The sequence below is a fragment of the Triticum aestivum genome, chromosome 3B (assembly GCF_018294505.1).
Source record: "Triticum aestivum cultivar Chinese Spring chromosome 3B, IWGSC CS RefSeq v2.1, whole genome shotgun sequence".
NCBI classification, from domain to species: Eukaryota; Viridiplantae; Streptophyta; class Magnoliopsida; order Poales; family Poaceae; genus Triticum; species Triticum aestivum.
Genome location: NC_057801.1, coordinates 61,327,268 through 61,343,768, shown reverse-complemented (window position 1 = coordinate 61,343,768; position 16,501 = coordinate 61,327,268).

Below are 16,501 nucleotides of genomic sequence, written 5' to 3'. Positions count from 1 at the left end.
TTTCAAATGAACTATGAAAAAGTTGAAAGTTGGCATGGTATCATATATTCACCCACATAGCATGTGCATGTACAAAACGGACAATGGTATCATACTCGTGTGTTACAAAGTTGGCATGGTATCATCATAATAGTTGTGGGAGAAAGTCTTCACTTTTTCTTCGCTTGTGTCATTTGCTTATTGCGCCGTAACCATGGATAATCTTCATTGGTTGTCAGGATATTGGGGTCAGCCTTGACTTTGAAGGGAGGAATTTCATGAAACTTTTCATAATCTTCAGATATGTCTGTCTTGCCCTCCACTCCCACGATGTCCCTTTTTCCTGAAAGAACTATGTGGCGCTTTGGCTCATCGTATGATGTATTCGCTTCCTTATCTTTTCTTTTTCTCGGTCTGGTAGACATGTCCTTCACATAGATAACCTGTGCCACATCATTGGCTAGAACGAACGGTTCGTCAGTGTACCCAAGATTTTTCAGATCCACTGTTGTCATTCCGTACTGTGGGTCTACCTGTACCCCACCTCCTGACAGATTGACCCATTTGCACTTAAACAAAGGGACCTTAAAATCATGTCCGTAGTCAAGTTCCCATATGTCCACTATGTAACCATAATATGTGTCCTTTCCCCTCTCGGTTGTTGCATCAAAGCGGACAACGTTGTTTTGGTTGGTGCTCTTTTGATCTTGGTCAATCATGTAAAATGTATTCCCATTTATTTCGTATCCTTTTCAAATCGTAACAGTCGAAGATGGTCCCCTGGACAACAAGTACAGCTCATCACAAACAGTGGTGTCACCTATGAGACGTGCTTCCAACCAACTGCTGAAAGTCCTGATGTGTTCACATGTAATCCAGTCGTCGCACTGCTCCGGGTGTTTGGAGCGCAGACTGTTCTTGTGTTCATCGACATACGGGGTCACCAAGGTAGAGTTCTTTAGAACTGTGTAGCGTGCTTGAGACCAAGAATATCCGTCCCTGCATATTACTGAGTCCCTTCCAAGCGTGCCTTTTCCAGTCAGTCTCCCCTCATACCGCGATTGAGGGAGACCTATCTTCTTAAGGCCAGGAATGAAGTCAACACAAAACCCGATGACATCCTCTGTTTGATGGCCCATGGAGATGCTTCCTTCTGGCCTAGCGCGGTTACGGACATATTTCTTTAGGACTCCCATGAACCTCTCAAAGGGGTACATATTGTGTAGAAATACGGGGCCTAGAATGACAATCTCGTCAACTAGATGAATTAGGACGTGCGTCATGATATTGAAGAAGGATGGTGGGAACACCAGCTCGAAACTGACAAGACATTGCACCACATCACTCCTTAGCCTTGGTATGATTTCTGGATCGATCACCTTTTGAGAGATTGCATTGAGGAATGCACATAGCTTCACAATGGCTAATCGGACGTTTTTCCGGTAGAAGCCCCCTCAATGTAACCGGAAGCAGTTGCGTCATAATCACGTGGCAGTCATGAGACTTTAGGTTCTGAAACTTTTTCTCTGACATATTTATTATTCCTTTTATATTCGACGAGAAGCCAGTCGGGACCTTCATACTAAGCAGGCATTCAAAGAAGATTTCCTTCTCTTCTTTGGTAAGAGCATAGCTGGCAGGACCTTCATACTGCTTTGGAGGCATGCCGTCTTTTTCGTGCGAACGTTGCAGGTCCTCTCGTGCCTCAGCTGTATCTTTTTTCTTCCCATACACTCCCAAGAAGCCTAGCAGGTTCACGCAAAGGTTCTTCGTCACATGCATCACGTCGATCGAAGAGCGGACCTCTAGGTCTTTCCAGTAGGGTAGGTCCCAAAATATAGATTTCTTCTTCTACATGGGTGCGTATCCCCCAGCGTCACTCGGAACAGCTAGTCCGCCGGGACCCTTTCCAAAGATTACGTGTAAATCATTGACCATAGCAAGTACATGATCACCGGTACGCATAGCGGGCTTCCTCCAGTGATCTGCCTCGCCTTTGAAATGCTTGCCTTTCTTTCGACATTGATGGTTGGTCGGAAGAAATCGACGATGGCCCAGGTACACATTCTTCCTGTAGCTTCCTAGGTATATACTATCGGTGTCAAGTAAACAGTGTGTGCATGCGTGGTATCCCTTGTTTGTCTGTCCTGAAAGGTTACTGAGAGCGGGCCAATCATTGATGGTCACGAACAGCAACGCCTTTAGGTGAAATTCCTCCTGTTTGTGTGTACCGCCCCGGATTCGATGCGCCAGGTGTCTTCCAGTTATTCACCATAGTTTCCATGTCATTTGCTTGCGTGTTGCATTTTATCATGTCATCATGTGCATTGCATTGCATACGTGTTCGTCTCATGCATCCGAGCATTTTCCCCGTTGTCCGTTTTGCAATCCGGCACTCCTATGCCCTCCGGCGTCCCCCTTTTGTCTCTCGTTGTGAGCGGGTGTTAAACTTTCTCGGAATGGCCCGAGGTTTGCCAAGCAGCCTTGGTATAGCACCGGTAGACCGCCTGTCAAGTTTCGTGCCATTTGGAGGTTGTTTGATACTCCAACGGTTAACCGGGTAACCGCAAAAGCCCCTTTCTCTTTGCAGCCCAACACCCCTTCCAAAGTGACCCAAAACCCAGCAAACTCCCCTCCATGCTCTCAGTCGTTCGATCACGATCGCGTGGCCGAAAACCGCTCCTCATTTGGACTCTCCTAGCTCCCCCTACCCAGATAAACACCCCTCCCGCGAAATTCGCGGATCAATCCCTGTCCAAACCCTAGCCCCGCTCCTCTCCGCCGCCGGACACGTCCGGATCGGACCGGACATGTCCAGCCGCCGCCCGCCGGCGAACCAGGATCTGACACGTGTCGCGCCGCCGCCCTCCTCTCTCTCCTCGCGCCGCGCCGGCCCGCTCGGCCCGCCCCCGGCCCCCGCGGGCCCGGCCGCCGCCGCTGCCAGGCCCGAGGCGCCCGCGCGAGCCGGCCGCACCGCCGCCAGGCCCGTCCCCGCCACCGCCAGGCCCGTCCCCGCCGCCGGAGTGCCCCGCCGCCATCTTCCGGCTGCGCCGCCGCCCGCGGTGCCCGCCGCCGCGGCCCGCGCCCCGCGCCTCCCGGTTCCAGCGTCGAGCGCCGCCGCCCTCGGCCTCCGTCGCGCCCGGCCGGCCCCCGCTCCGCCGACCGCTCCGCCGCCATGGCTGCCCGCCCTCGCTGGCAGCTCCTCGCCGCCCCGGAGCCAACCCCCTCCGGCCAGATCCGGCCCGGTCGGCGCCGCCCTTGCTCCCCGCCTCCCTGCCGGACCGCGCCGTCCATCGCCCCGCCACCGTGCCGCCTGCCACCGGCTTCCCTGTCGCCGGAAACCCCCTCGTCGGAGCTCGCGGAGCTCGCCGGACCTCTCTCCGGCCGGATCCACTCGGGGTGGATCAGATCCACCCACGCGTCCAACCAAACGGCTCCCCCGATCCCGGATCTCCTCGTCCCGCACGACCGCGTCCAGTTTCGATGGTTGAAATTCCACTAAGTCCCCGATATTTTTGCATAATCATGCCATGTTCATCGCATCATATATCTGCATCCGTAGCTCCATTTCGTGCGTATAATATGTCAAATTGTTCGTCTCAACGAGTACTTCATTTCATTCCATTGCATCATATTCATTTGAGCTCATCTTGATGCCTGAATCATCGTTGCAAGAGTGCTTCATGGTGTTGTCTGCTGTCTGTTAACAGAACTTGCTCTTTTGTCATTTTTGCCATGTTTGATGTGTGCATCCTATGAGGTTGATGTGTACATGTGTTTTGAACCATGCCATGTCTTCTTTACAGAGGTGCTTACCATGTATTTTTGTGATCAATGTGGTGACTAGCACAAGCATGCAAACTAGGCTTCGTGAAGTTGCTGATTTTAGTCCCTGTTTAGCTGTTATTTTGATGCCATGTAAACATGATGCTACAGAGAGATCCATGCATAGTTTGAGATACTTCAGTAAGGATGTTTTGAACATATGTTTATGCTCTATCCATTCATGCCCCTGTTTGCAATTGTGGAGTAGTCTAGCATGTCATTTTCGTGCTCTACATTTGCTACAAAATGTTTCCTGGCAGATTGTTTACATGTTATTCAATTTTGCCAAGGTTGTTGTAGTTGATCCTTACATGCTATGAACTTGTTCTTGACTTGGTTAGCTTCATAAACATGTCTTCTTGATGATGCTATGCTTATCTTGTCATGCAATGACTTGTGGTGAGTGAATCAAGCTTGCTAAGTAGGGTACTTGCTGTTACTGTTTTGCTAGGCTGAATCTGTTATTTCGTGATGCTATGTAAACCTGCTTCTACAAATCATTCTATGCATAATCTGGAGATATTCACTAAGGGTGTTTTGTTCTACATGTTATGCTCTATTCATCCATACCCCTGGTTGCATTTATGGCCTACTGTAGCTTATTGTAATCTTGCTCCAAAGTTGCTATCTAATGTTGATGTCAGCCTGTTAACATGTACCCTATGAACTTTCTATTGCCATGCTTAGCTTCATAAACATGCCTTCTTACTGTTGGTTGCCTTTCCATGCCATTTATTGCTCTGTGGTGAGTGGTACAAGCTCACCAACATGTCTACTTATCGTTGTTCTTGCCATGTCCTGTTTGCTGAATCTGTTAACGAAACTTGCTATGTTTACATGGGTGCCATCATATTTTCTGATCCTTTTTGGCTTATGGTCAGTAAGGGACTTTTGTTCTATGCTTTTAGTAGATTCATGCCATGCCTTTGTTTGCCATGATAAGTTCCTGTAACATGTTGTTTGATAGCTCTAAACATTGCAACCTAATGTTATTTTCTACAAAGTCTGAATTGTTATTACTTGCAATCTTGCCATGTGTGTTTGAGCATGTTCTAGTGATTTCTGGAGATAGCTCAGTGTTCATGTTTTGTTATGCTTTACCTGTCCATTATGCCCATGCCTTTTGTTTTCTTGTTGAGGTCCTGTAGCATGTTGTTTTGGTGCTTGCAATATGCCTAGTTGCTGTTTTGGACAGATTGTTATTATATCTTGTTTCATGTGTGTGTGTTGAACCGTTGCTCCGTTTTGAGTGTGCTCTATAGGAAACTTGCTTAGAATTGCATGTAGCTTCATATTATCATGTTGCATCCATGTTTTGAGGTGTTTGTTTGATGTTTATATGCATTTTGCATCAATGCCATGTTTAACTTGTTTTGCTCATATCTTTTAGGCCGTAGCCCCGAACTAAGTGAACTTTATATGTAACTTGACTAGAATCTCGTGTAGATCATCTTTGTGCATCTTAACTTGCTGTTTAACAACTTGAACATAAGTTTTATTCAGATCTGGACCAATTTCGAAATATGCATATGAGGACTTACCGGAATTGTTATATGTTGTTCCCGGCCTCATTTAAACTTGCCTTGATGTGTTGCTCTTGTTCGCATCATCTCTTGCCATGAGTAGATTCATGTAGTCTTGTCTTGCATCATACTTGAGAGTGCATCATGTCATGTATATGTGTGGTGTGTTTACCGTGTTGTGTGCTTCTTCTCGATAGTTCCTGTTTCGTTGCGATCCTGAGGATTCGTTCGTTTACGCTTGGTTCGTCTTCGTGGCTTCATCTGTTCGTCTTCATCATGGACTCGTTCTTCTTCCTAGCGGGATTTCAGGCAAGATGACCGCTACCCTGGATCTCACTACTATCATTGCTATGCTAGTTGCTTCGTTCTATCGCTTTGCTGCGCTACCTATCACCTGTTTATCAAGCCTCCCATATTGCCATGAACCTCTAACCTTTGACACCTTTCCTATGCAAACCGTTGTTTGGCTATGTTATCGCTTTTGCTCAGCCCCTCTTATAGCGTTGCTAGTTGCAGGTGAAGTTGAAGATTTCTCCATGGTGGACAGGATTTTGGTTGGGATATCACAATATCTCTTATATTATTATTAATGCATCTATATACTTGGTAAAGGGTGGAAGACTCGGCCTTATGCCTGGTGTTTTGTTCCACTCTTGCCGCCCTAGTTTCCGTCATACCGGTGTTATGTTCCCGGATTTTGCGTTCCTTACGCGGTTGGGTGATTTATGGGACCCCCTTGACAGTTCGCTTTGAATAAAACTCCTCCAGCAAGGCCCAACCTTGGTTTTACCATTTGCCTCACCACCTACCCTTTTCCCTTGGGAGTCGCGCTCTCGAGGGTCATCTTTATTTTACCCCCCCCACCCCCCGGGCCAGTGCTTGTCTAAGTGTTGGTCCAAACCGAGCGATGTCCGGCGCCCCCTGGGCAATCAGGGTCTATGCCAACCCGACGTCTTGCTCATCCGGTGTGCCCTGAGAACGAGATATGTGCAGCTCCTATTGGGAATTGTCGGCACAGCGGGAGGCTTTGCTGGTCTTGTTTTACCATTGTCGAAATGTCTTGTAAACCGGGATTCCGAGTCTGATCGGGTCTTCCTGGGAGAAGGTATATCCTTCGTTGATCGCGAGAGCTTATCATGAGCTAAGTTGGGACACCCCTGCAGGGTATAATCTTTCGAAAGCCGTGCATGCGGTTATAGGCAGATGGGAATTTGTTAATGTCCGATTGTAGATAACTTGACACCAGATCCGAATTAAAATGCATCAACCGCGTGTGTAGCCGTGATGGTCTCTTTTCGGCGGAGTCCGGAAAGTGAACACGGTTTCTGAGTTATGTTTGACGTAAGTAGGAGTTCAGGATCACTTCTTGATCATTACTAGTTGACGACCGTTCCATTTGCTCTCTTCTCGCTCTTATTTGCGTATGTTAGCCACCATATCATGCTTAGTCGCTGCTGCAACCTCACCACTTTACCCCTTCCTTTCCCTTTAAGCTTTACTAGTCTTGATACCCATGGTAATGGGATTGCCGAGTCCTCGTGGCTCACAATTACTACAACAACAGTTGCAGGTACAGGTTATGCGATGATCATGACGCGAGAGCGATGTTTGCTTGTTTTGGAGTTCTGCTTCTGCTTCTTCTTTGATCAGGGGATAGGTTCCAGGTCGGCAGCCTCGGCTAGCAGGGTGGATGTCGTTTGAGTTTCTGTTTATGTTTCATCCGTAGTCGGATGTTGTTCTTATGTATTGTGATGTTGTATTCGTGTGGCATTGTATGCCTTATGTGTGTACCCCCATCTATTATGTAATGTTGATGTAATGATATCCACCTTGCAAAAGCGTTTCAATATGCGGGTCTATCCTTGGTGGGACCTTCGAGTTCCTTTTGGATAGGGTCGCATATTGGGCGTGACATTGTGCCCATCCCACGTACGTACACCGTTTCCATTCCACAGCTGTAAAAGTTCTTCAACTAATGGCCTTAGGTACACATCAATGTCGTTGCCGGGTTGCTTAGGGCCTTGGATGAGAACTGGCATCATAATGAACTTCCGCTTCATGCACATCCAAGGAGGAAGGTTATACATACATAGAGTCACGGGCCAGGTGCTGTGATTGCTGCTCTGCTCTCCGAAAGGATTAATGCCATACGCACTTAAAGCAAACCATATGTTCCTTGGGTCACTTGCAAACTCATCCCAGTACTTTCTCTCGATTTTTCTCCACTGTGACCCGTCAGCGGGTGCTCTCAACTTCCCGTCTTTCTTACGGTCCTCACTGTGCCATCGCATCAACTTGGCGCTCTCCGTTTCTGAACAGACATTTCAATCGTGCTATTATAGGAGCATACCACATCACCTTCGCAGGAACCCTCTTCCTGGGGGGCTTGCCGTCAACATCACCAGGGTCATCTCGTCTGATCTTATACTGTAATGCACCGCATACCGGGCATGCGTTCAGATCCTTGTACGCACCACGGTAGAGGATGCAGTCATTAGGGCATGCATGTATCTTCTGCACCTCCAATCCTAGAGGGCATACGACCTTCTTTGTTGCGTATGTACTGTCGGGCAATTCGTTATCCTTTGGAAGCTTCTTCTTCAATATTTTCAGTAGCTTCTCAAATCCTTTGTCAGGCACAGCATTCTCTGTCTTCCACTGCAGCAATTCCAGTACGGTACCGACCTTTGTGTTGCCATCTTTGCAATTGGGGTATAACCCTTTTTTGTGGTCCTCTAACATGTGATCGAACTTCAGCTTCTCCTTTTGACTTTCGCATTGCGTCCTTGCATCGACAATGACCCGGCGGAGATCATCATCATAGGGCACATCGTCTGGTTCCTCTTGATCTTCAGCAGCTTCGCCTGTTGTAGCATCATCGTGCACATCATCTGGTTCCTCTTGATCTTCAGTAGCATCACCATATTCAGGGGGCACATAGTTGTCATCGTACTTTTCTTCTTTGCCGTCTTCCATCATAACCCCTATTTCTCCGTGCCTCGCCCAAACATTATAGTATGGCATGAAACCCTTGTAAAGAAGGTGGGTGTGAAGGATTTTCCGGTCAGAGTAAGACTTCGTATTCCCACATATAGGGCATGGACAACACATAAAACCATTCTGCTTGTTTGCCTCAGCCACTTCGAGAAATTCATGCACGCCCTTAATGTACTCAGACGTGTGTCTTGAACCGTACATCCATTGCCGGTTCATCTGCGTGCATTATATATAATTAAGTGTGTCAAAAATCATTACAGAACATCATGAATAGATAATTAAGTGACCAAATTAATAGAAGTTCATCATCACATTAAAACCAAGTACATACATAGTAAAACCATACATTGAAACTATGTAAAACATTACAATGCGAAAACAAATGCGATCATAATCGCAACCAATGTAACAACTGATCCAACGGCATAATGATACCGAGCCTCGGTATGAATGGCATATTTTCTAATCTTTCTAATCTTCAAGCGCATTGCATCCATCTTGATCTTGTGATCATCCACGACATCCGCAACATGCAACTCCAATATCATCTCCTCCTCCTCAATTTTTCTAATTTTTTCCTTCAAGAAATTGTTTTCTTCTTCAACTAAATTTAACCTCTCGACAATAGGGTCGGTTGGAATTTCTGGTTCAACAACCTCCTAGATAAATAAAATCTATGTCACGTTGGTCGGCATAATTGTCATAAACAATAGATGAACCAATAGTTATGAAAAGATAATATATACCACATCCGAATCATAGACAGGACGAGGGCCGACGGGGGCGGATACCAAAACCATCGCGCTATATAAGATGCAATAATAGAAGTAAGAAAATTATACAAGTATCTATATATATAAACATACAAGTAAGATTTTTTTCCTTTCAGAAAGAAGATAAGAACAAGAGGCTCGCCACGGTGGTGCCGGCGACGAGATCAGCGCGGGCGATCGACGGCGATGAAGACGGGGACGGGACGTGACGGACCGCTAAACCTAGACAAATATTGAGGAAAATGGAGTTTGGAGATCGAGCTTGGAGAGGAGAAAGCTTAAGTAGTGTGGCTCGGGCATTCCATCGAACACCTCGTGTGCATAGGAGGTGAGCTAGAGCACCACAAAGCTCTCTCCTCGCTGGCCACGAAAAACAGAGCACTGAGAGTGCTCTGCTCGCGGGCGTATATATAGGAAATTAATTGATCCCGGTTCGTGGCTTGAACCGGGACTAATGGGAAGCCTTTGGTCCCGGTTCAGGCCACCAACTGGGACCAATGATGATGGGCCAGGACCAAGGCACATTGGTCCCGGTTCATTCCACCAACCGGGACCAAAAGGTCCAGACGAACCGGGACCAATGGCCCACGTGGCCCGGCCGGCCCCCGGGTCTCACGAACCGGGTTCAATGCCCTCATTGGTCCCGGTTCTGGATTGAACCGGGACTAATGGGCTGACCCGGCCTGAACCAATACCCCCTTTTCTACTAGTGGTAGTATATGTTGGAACTCGCTCACACAATCAATCACAACAAAATCTCACAAACACAAGCACACACGAAAACTTTCACCAAGGGCACGACTGTGCCTTTCTCTTTTTAAAAAAAAAGTATTTTTCTCCTTTTTTCCGATACAATCTCATGCCATAGGCACATATACACGTACTAGACATAAGCACCGATTGGACCTGAACCGACCTAGACCTACTTGGACTCCTGCAAATCCTAACTGAACCTAGTACTTTTCTCTAGCGAAATAACTTATGCCACGACATGGTTAATACCATAGCCAACAACCGGCTATAAGAAGTTGTCACCTCACCTGTAGCAACTTAATAGTTAACAAGTATAGTAGCTAGCTATTAAAAAGTTGCCACATTACCTGTAGCAACCTAATAGCCAACTTAAGAAGTCCTACTTTATTTATACAGTAGACCATGATGGCGCACTTTGCTGCGCACGTCCCTTCTTTCGATAGAATAACTATATTTTTTGCAAATATGAAGTGACAAAAAAGTTGAATACAAAAATATCTAAGTTACAATATGTAGAATGAATATATGTATACACACTTAATAATATAGTTATGCTAATAACATGAACCCATATAAAGTGGGGAACGTACAAGTGATAAGAACATCTCGAAAAGGAAAACAATTTACACAAAGATAACTACTTTGGTCATTCTCTGTGGAGAGCATAGCATCGATAGAAGCATAAATGGGCAAGAAAACACGTCAAGTCTATATGTTATGATGAGATGTTGCAGCTATATTCCAACTCCTCTAGTATCTCTAGTGGCATCAAATATCGTCCTACATAACACAGTTTAGTAGTTGCTTGTATACACATCAAGAGAAAATACTGCACTGACGATCATGTTGCATGAGCCCTAAGATGGTGTTTATACAAAAAGAGTCTGACATAAGTAATGCAATTCCTAAGAAAATGTGAAGACTTTGATCATTGGTAAAACTTAAGATTCGTATAGATCTGCACAATCAACTACAGTTGCAGAGATGGAAAAAACATCATCTACTTAACATATATTTATTTGGGGAAATGATGTACATGATATGATCATGTTGATAATTGACTTAAGTGGAATTCTTTGTGTGATCTATAATCCAGCTTAACTTGTATTACATATGAATTATTAATATCTGCATTGGCAAACAAAACAAAATACATGGAAAACCAGTGTTGCAAAGTAAGAAACCCCTATTTTCAAAGGAAGAATAAGAGGCACCTCACGGAGCTTTCAACTTTGCTGATTTCGAGAAAAAAAAGCTGCAAAAATAAAATATGTTGCCAATTTAACAAATCAAAACTGAGTCCGGTCAATTATATGAACACGCAGTGGACAACGATATTCACGTACGCAACACAAACCAATGGCTAGGCTTCATCCTGCACATACTCTGCTTGTCCTGTGCTGCTTTGTAGGAGAAGAATTTATTCATGGGAGGGGGTGGGGGCACAAAACTGCAGGAGTAAAGAAGGAACAAATGTGAAGATCACCAGACAAAGTTTGGTTGTTTTCAATGGAAGATATATGAATTCCATTTGGTTTGGTGCTAACCATGACTCCCCATCTGCTTTGCATGTTTTATTTAGAGTTAAGCAATGAAAGAGTTGAGGTTGCGATTTCAGACCATTGTCATCTATCTTGCTTTGTTGTAACTGTCGAAAATAAATTCTCACATAGAAATTCCATGTAAAGATCTTATGAGAAGAAATTATGTTTCATGAAAATGGCCAAAAGGAGATATTCACCTAGATTTTGATTCACACATCGGAGTAAATGAAATAGCCTGCATGTTTTTTTAGGGGGGAAATTATGTCACAACGTCAAAAAAATCAGAAAAAAGTAGAGGGGGAAATACACCTATTACAGTGTGAATAATCCTATTCTAATCTAGATATTAGTATGTATAGCATGAATGTTTATTTACGCATCATATTACATCAGAACATCACACACAAGTTCAGACACAAAAATTAGGTGGAGAAAGCCAAATTAGTACACGAATACTGACATGTCTGTTAGCCGTTGGAGATTGACTCATTGACATAATCTGCTACAAGGGAGAGGCCAACCTAGCAGAACCGAACTTGAATCCAACGACACCTGCATTCATTTAGGAACTGGGACTGCAAGCAACATCATGAATAATAAGACATACAAAAATTTGACAAGGGATGTTCGAAGGAGGGATGACCGGCAGAATGTAGACCTAAGTGCCAAACATGGCTGCCGGAGACATTTTTCTGCCAAAGTGTGGAGGGGGCGAGAAGGAACAGCTGGATTGTAGGGGATATATATGGATAGGCAAGGAGCGTCATGGTAACTGACCTGCATTAGTGCCTACAGGCGAATGACGCACATTGATTGCCATTAAAGACCTGTAGCAATGGTGGATTATCCCTCAACTGCCGTCCAGTGGAGTCGAATCGACAAGCGACGATTGGCTTCCCTCATCACCGACTCACCGCCCGTTGGCGTCGACCGCAAGGAGTCCCAATCGCTCGCGCCGCACCCGAGCGAACGGGGCACTGGAAGGCGGACCAAGAACTTTTGTGGAGCCTGGGCAAATTAAGCATAAGTGTATGATCTAGAAGTAAAATTTTCGGGTATGCGACATATAATATAGCACCAAAGTTCCGAAGCAGAAATCCACATCAATAATCAAAAGAAAACATAAATATAATAGTCAGACAAAATTTTTAATGTGAACTAATATATATCCATTTCATAGACCAAATAAAGTTGAGACTTGACAACAAAATATATATAACCAGGCATGTCCGAAAACACTAGACCTACGTAACCTCCTGCGTAAACTTACGTTTGTTTCCTTTCTATAAAACTAATGACCCCCCCCTGATTTTTGGGGGGTGGGCCTGGGCCTCTTTCTAATCCAATCTAATTAATTCAGATCAGCTAATACGTAACTTTACATAAGGGATTTGCGTAGGTGTAGCAAAGCTCCCAGCCTGTCATAGAGGCAAACTCGCAATGTTGCCAACAAATATAAAGCTATCCATACCAGATGTCACTGTACGTCATTGTGCACTTTCTTCCACCGCAGTCAAAAGCATCTCTCACTTGTTCATAGCACAGAACTCCTTGCACCAACATGTACCGTATTATAAAATATTCAGTTTGAAGGTAAGAAATATTGCATGAATTCCACGGCCTGCTAGTTGTCATCTTCTTACATACTTTGATTTTGTAGTTTACAGTAGCCAATGACGAGGATATAGACCTGGGGTAGGGTCATATGCCCGACTCATACGTCCTACCCAAGGTCACTACCCCAGAAGATAAAAGATCAAGAGTGAACAGAGGAAGACAAGTCAAGTACGTCGAGTGCAATCCACTCGACGATCACATCACTCGACGACCACCCCTACCGTCACTCGACCATATGGGGAGTCACTCGACTATATCAAAGATCAGGAGTCGGAAGAGCACGCAACGGCCGGACATTCAGTCCTCAGTCTTTATAAGCATTAAGAGTACTTAAGGCTAGTGTTACCAGTAACGCCCCTTACTTTATGTACATTAAGCCCCTTGTAATGGAGGCGGGCGGGGGTCCGGGCGCACTCTATATAAGCCCACCCCCTCCTCTGGGACAAGGGTTGGCACCCCCTGTAATACTACACACATAATCCAATCGACCGCCTCTGAGCACCGAGACGTAGGGCTATTACTTCCTCCGAGAAGGGCCTGAACTCGTAAACCTCGTGTGTACATCTTCGCCGTAGCTAAGATCTTGCCTCTCCATACCTACCCCCCTTTCTACTGTCAGCCTTAGGACCGCGGCAGTTGGCGCCCACCGTGGGGCAGGTGTCTTAGCGACTTGTTGGTGAAGTTGCAAGTTTTACCGATCATCATCATCATGGTTTCCGACGGCGGATTGGTTGAGGGCCCCGAGATCCGTCTCGGCGCGCTCATTTTCGTCGCCGACGACTCTGCGTGGCTTCAAGAAGCTCCCCAGGACGCTGAGGCGCTCCCCGTCCGAGGGGCGACGCACTTTCGCGCGTGCGTTCGCAGCGTCCTTCTCCGGCAGCCGTCGACTCAGTATCAGTCGGCTCTGATGGTGTTTTCTCTCCCCGCTGTTCGCCGCCGCAAGCGGTCCGGTCGATCGCGGCTTCAGCGCTGGGTGAAACACGCGGTGGCTCGGCATTCGACCACCCATCAAGTCGCGGCAATCGAGCCCGACGAAACTCTCCACGGCCTGTTCGATCTGTCGACTGGCTCCGCGGAGACCGCATCCGAGTGCGATAGCAGCGATCCTGCGGCCGAAGTCTTAATGCTCGATGGGCCTCACAGCCCGCCCGGTTTCCGCCGCGAGGGCGGCGGGGACGGGGGCGGCGATCCGTCGCACGTCCATGAGGAATACCGACCCGAGCCCCTCTCTTCGCAGCGGAGGGAAGAACTTCGTCACCGCAACATGGATGCACTCCACATGCCCATCGTTGGAGAAACCCCCAAGGCTCGGGCCTTGGAGGAGGTGCGCCTAGCTAACTTGGCTGAGCGCACTCGACTGGATAACCTTCAGCGTGCTCTCGACGAGCGCGCCCAGGAGCGGATCCATGAGTCCAGTCGACGACAGCTTTTTCCGCCGCCACCTAAGGTATATCGAACTCTGATTCAGAATCTCACAGCTGCTGCCCGAATAGCCGAGTCGATCCAACCTTCCCAGTCAGAAGCTGGCAGAGGGTTGACGCAGATCCGGGCCCTGCCCAGGGCAGCAGGAGAGCAGAATACAGCAGTATCTCAATCGCGGAATAGGATTCACAGCAGATCCGTTGCAGCGGATACGGTTCAGTCGGCTCACAGCCCAAGATCGCCTCCGCGGCGTGAAGGCCGTGGGCAGTATGATCATCCACTCGACCGTGACAATCGTCGTCGGGGACCCACGCCTCCTCCGAGGAGTGCGTCGTATGTGCCTCGGCGGAATGATGATAGGCGCCGTCACAGTGGCGAGCGCAGGATTTCAGTCGACCCAATGGAACCTGGCTTCGACGTGAGGTCTATCCTCGTTCAAGGCCTGGTCGACCAGAACAGAGCACACTGAGAAGACCCTGGCAGAGATCGTCCAAGTGGCAGCCGAGTGCATGTTTCTGGTCCCGAGTGTTTTAGCAGAGCCATCAGGGCAGCAGTGATACCTCCCAACTTCAGGTTGGCGTCCGGGGTCAGTAAGTTCACCGGTGAATCCAAGCCTGAAACTTGGCTTAAAGATTACCGAGTGGCTGTGCAGATTGGAGGCGGTAACGACGAGATAGCGATGAAGCATCTCCCTCTTATGTTGGAAGGGTCGGCCCGAGCGTGGCTGACTCAATTGACTCCGGGCAGTATTCACAGTTGGGAAGAGCTATCTCGAGTGTTCGTGAGAACTTTTGAGGGCACGTGCAAGCGACCAGCAGGACTGCCCGAGTTGCAGCATTGTGTGCGGTAGCCGAATGAGACTTTGAGGGAGTTCATCCAGAGATGGTCCACTTCGAGAATGTTTCAGAGCATCAAGCTGTATGTGCTTTCAAGGAAGGCGTGAAATACAGGGAGTTGGTCTTGAAATTCGGTCGAACTGGGGATATGACTCTCACTCGAATGATGGAGATAGCCACCCGGTACGCTAACGGGGAAGAATAGGATCGACTCCATAGCGGGAAGAGCAAACCAGTCGGCCAAGAGGCCGGTGGAGGTAACTCCAGTCGGAAACAGAAGCGTAAGGCCGAGCCAGCGGCACATGGAGAGATTGCGGCAGTGAGTCCAGGAAAGTTTAAGGGAAAACCTAAGGGGCCCTGCCCCCCTAAGAAGGTCAAAGATCAAGCAGGGAATGATGTGCTGGATTTGCCATGCCACATCCACACGAAGAAGGATGAGGAAGGTAATCTGGTTTACCCGAAGCATACCACTCGGCAGTGTCGACTCCTGATCCAGCAGTTCCGAGAGAAACAGCCCAATGAGAAGGAGAAAGAGTCAGACATAGACAAAGATGATGAGGAAGACGATGGCTATCCCAAAGTCAATTCCACTCTGATGATTTTTGCTGATGTTGAAAGCAAGAGTCGATTGAAGGTCATCAACAGAGAAGTGAATATGGTCGTCTCCGCACCTACCTGAGATTGTCTTAGACAGCCATCACGTTTGACCAGTCGGACCATCCTGCTCGTGTGGCCACTCCTGGGAGGCAAGCACTGGTGGTCGACCCCGTGGTTGGGGTCACTCGACTGACCAAAGTACTAATGGACGGTGGCAGCGGTCTGAACATCCTTTACGCTGAAACCTTGAAGGGGATGGGCATTCCGATGTCCAAACTTAGCGAGAGCAACATGAGTTTCCATGGTGTTATCCCGGGGAAGAAAGCCGAATCACTCGCCCAGATCGCCCTCGACGTGGTTTTAGGTGATTCCAAGCATTACCGTAAGGAGAAGTTGACATTTGAAGTCGTGGATTTCCAGAGTGCCTATCATGCCATCCTGGGTAGGCCAGCTTACGCCCATTTTATGGCTCGACCATGTTATGTGTATCTCAAGTTGAAAATGCCTGGCCCCAAAGGTGCGATCACAGTAACTGGCAATCGGCAGAAGGCAGAGGAATGTTTCCAGAAAGGTACCAAAATCGCCGAAGCTCAGATGGCAGCGGTGGAATTGCAAGAGTATCAGAAGAGTGCGGA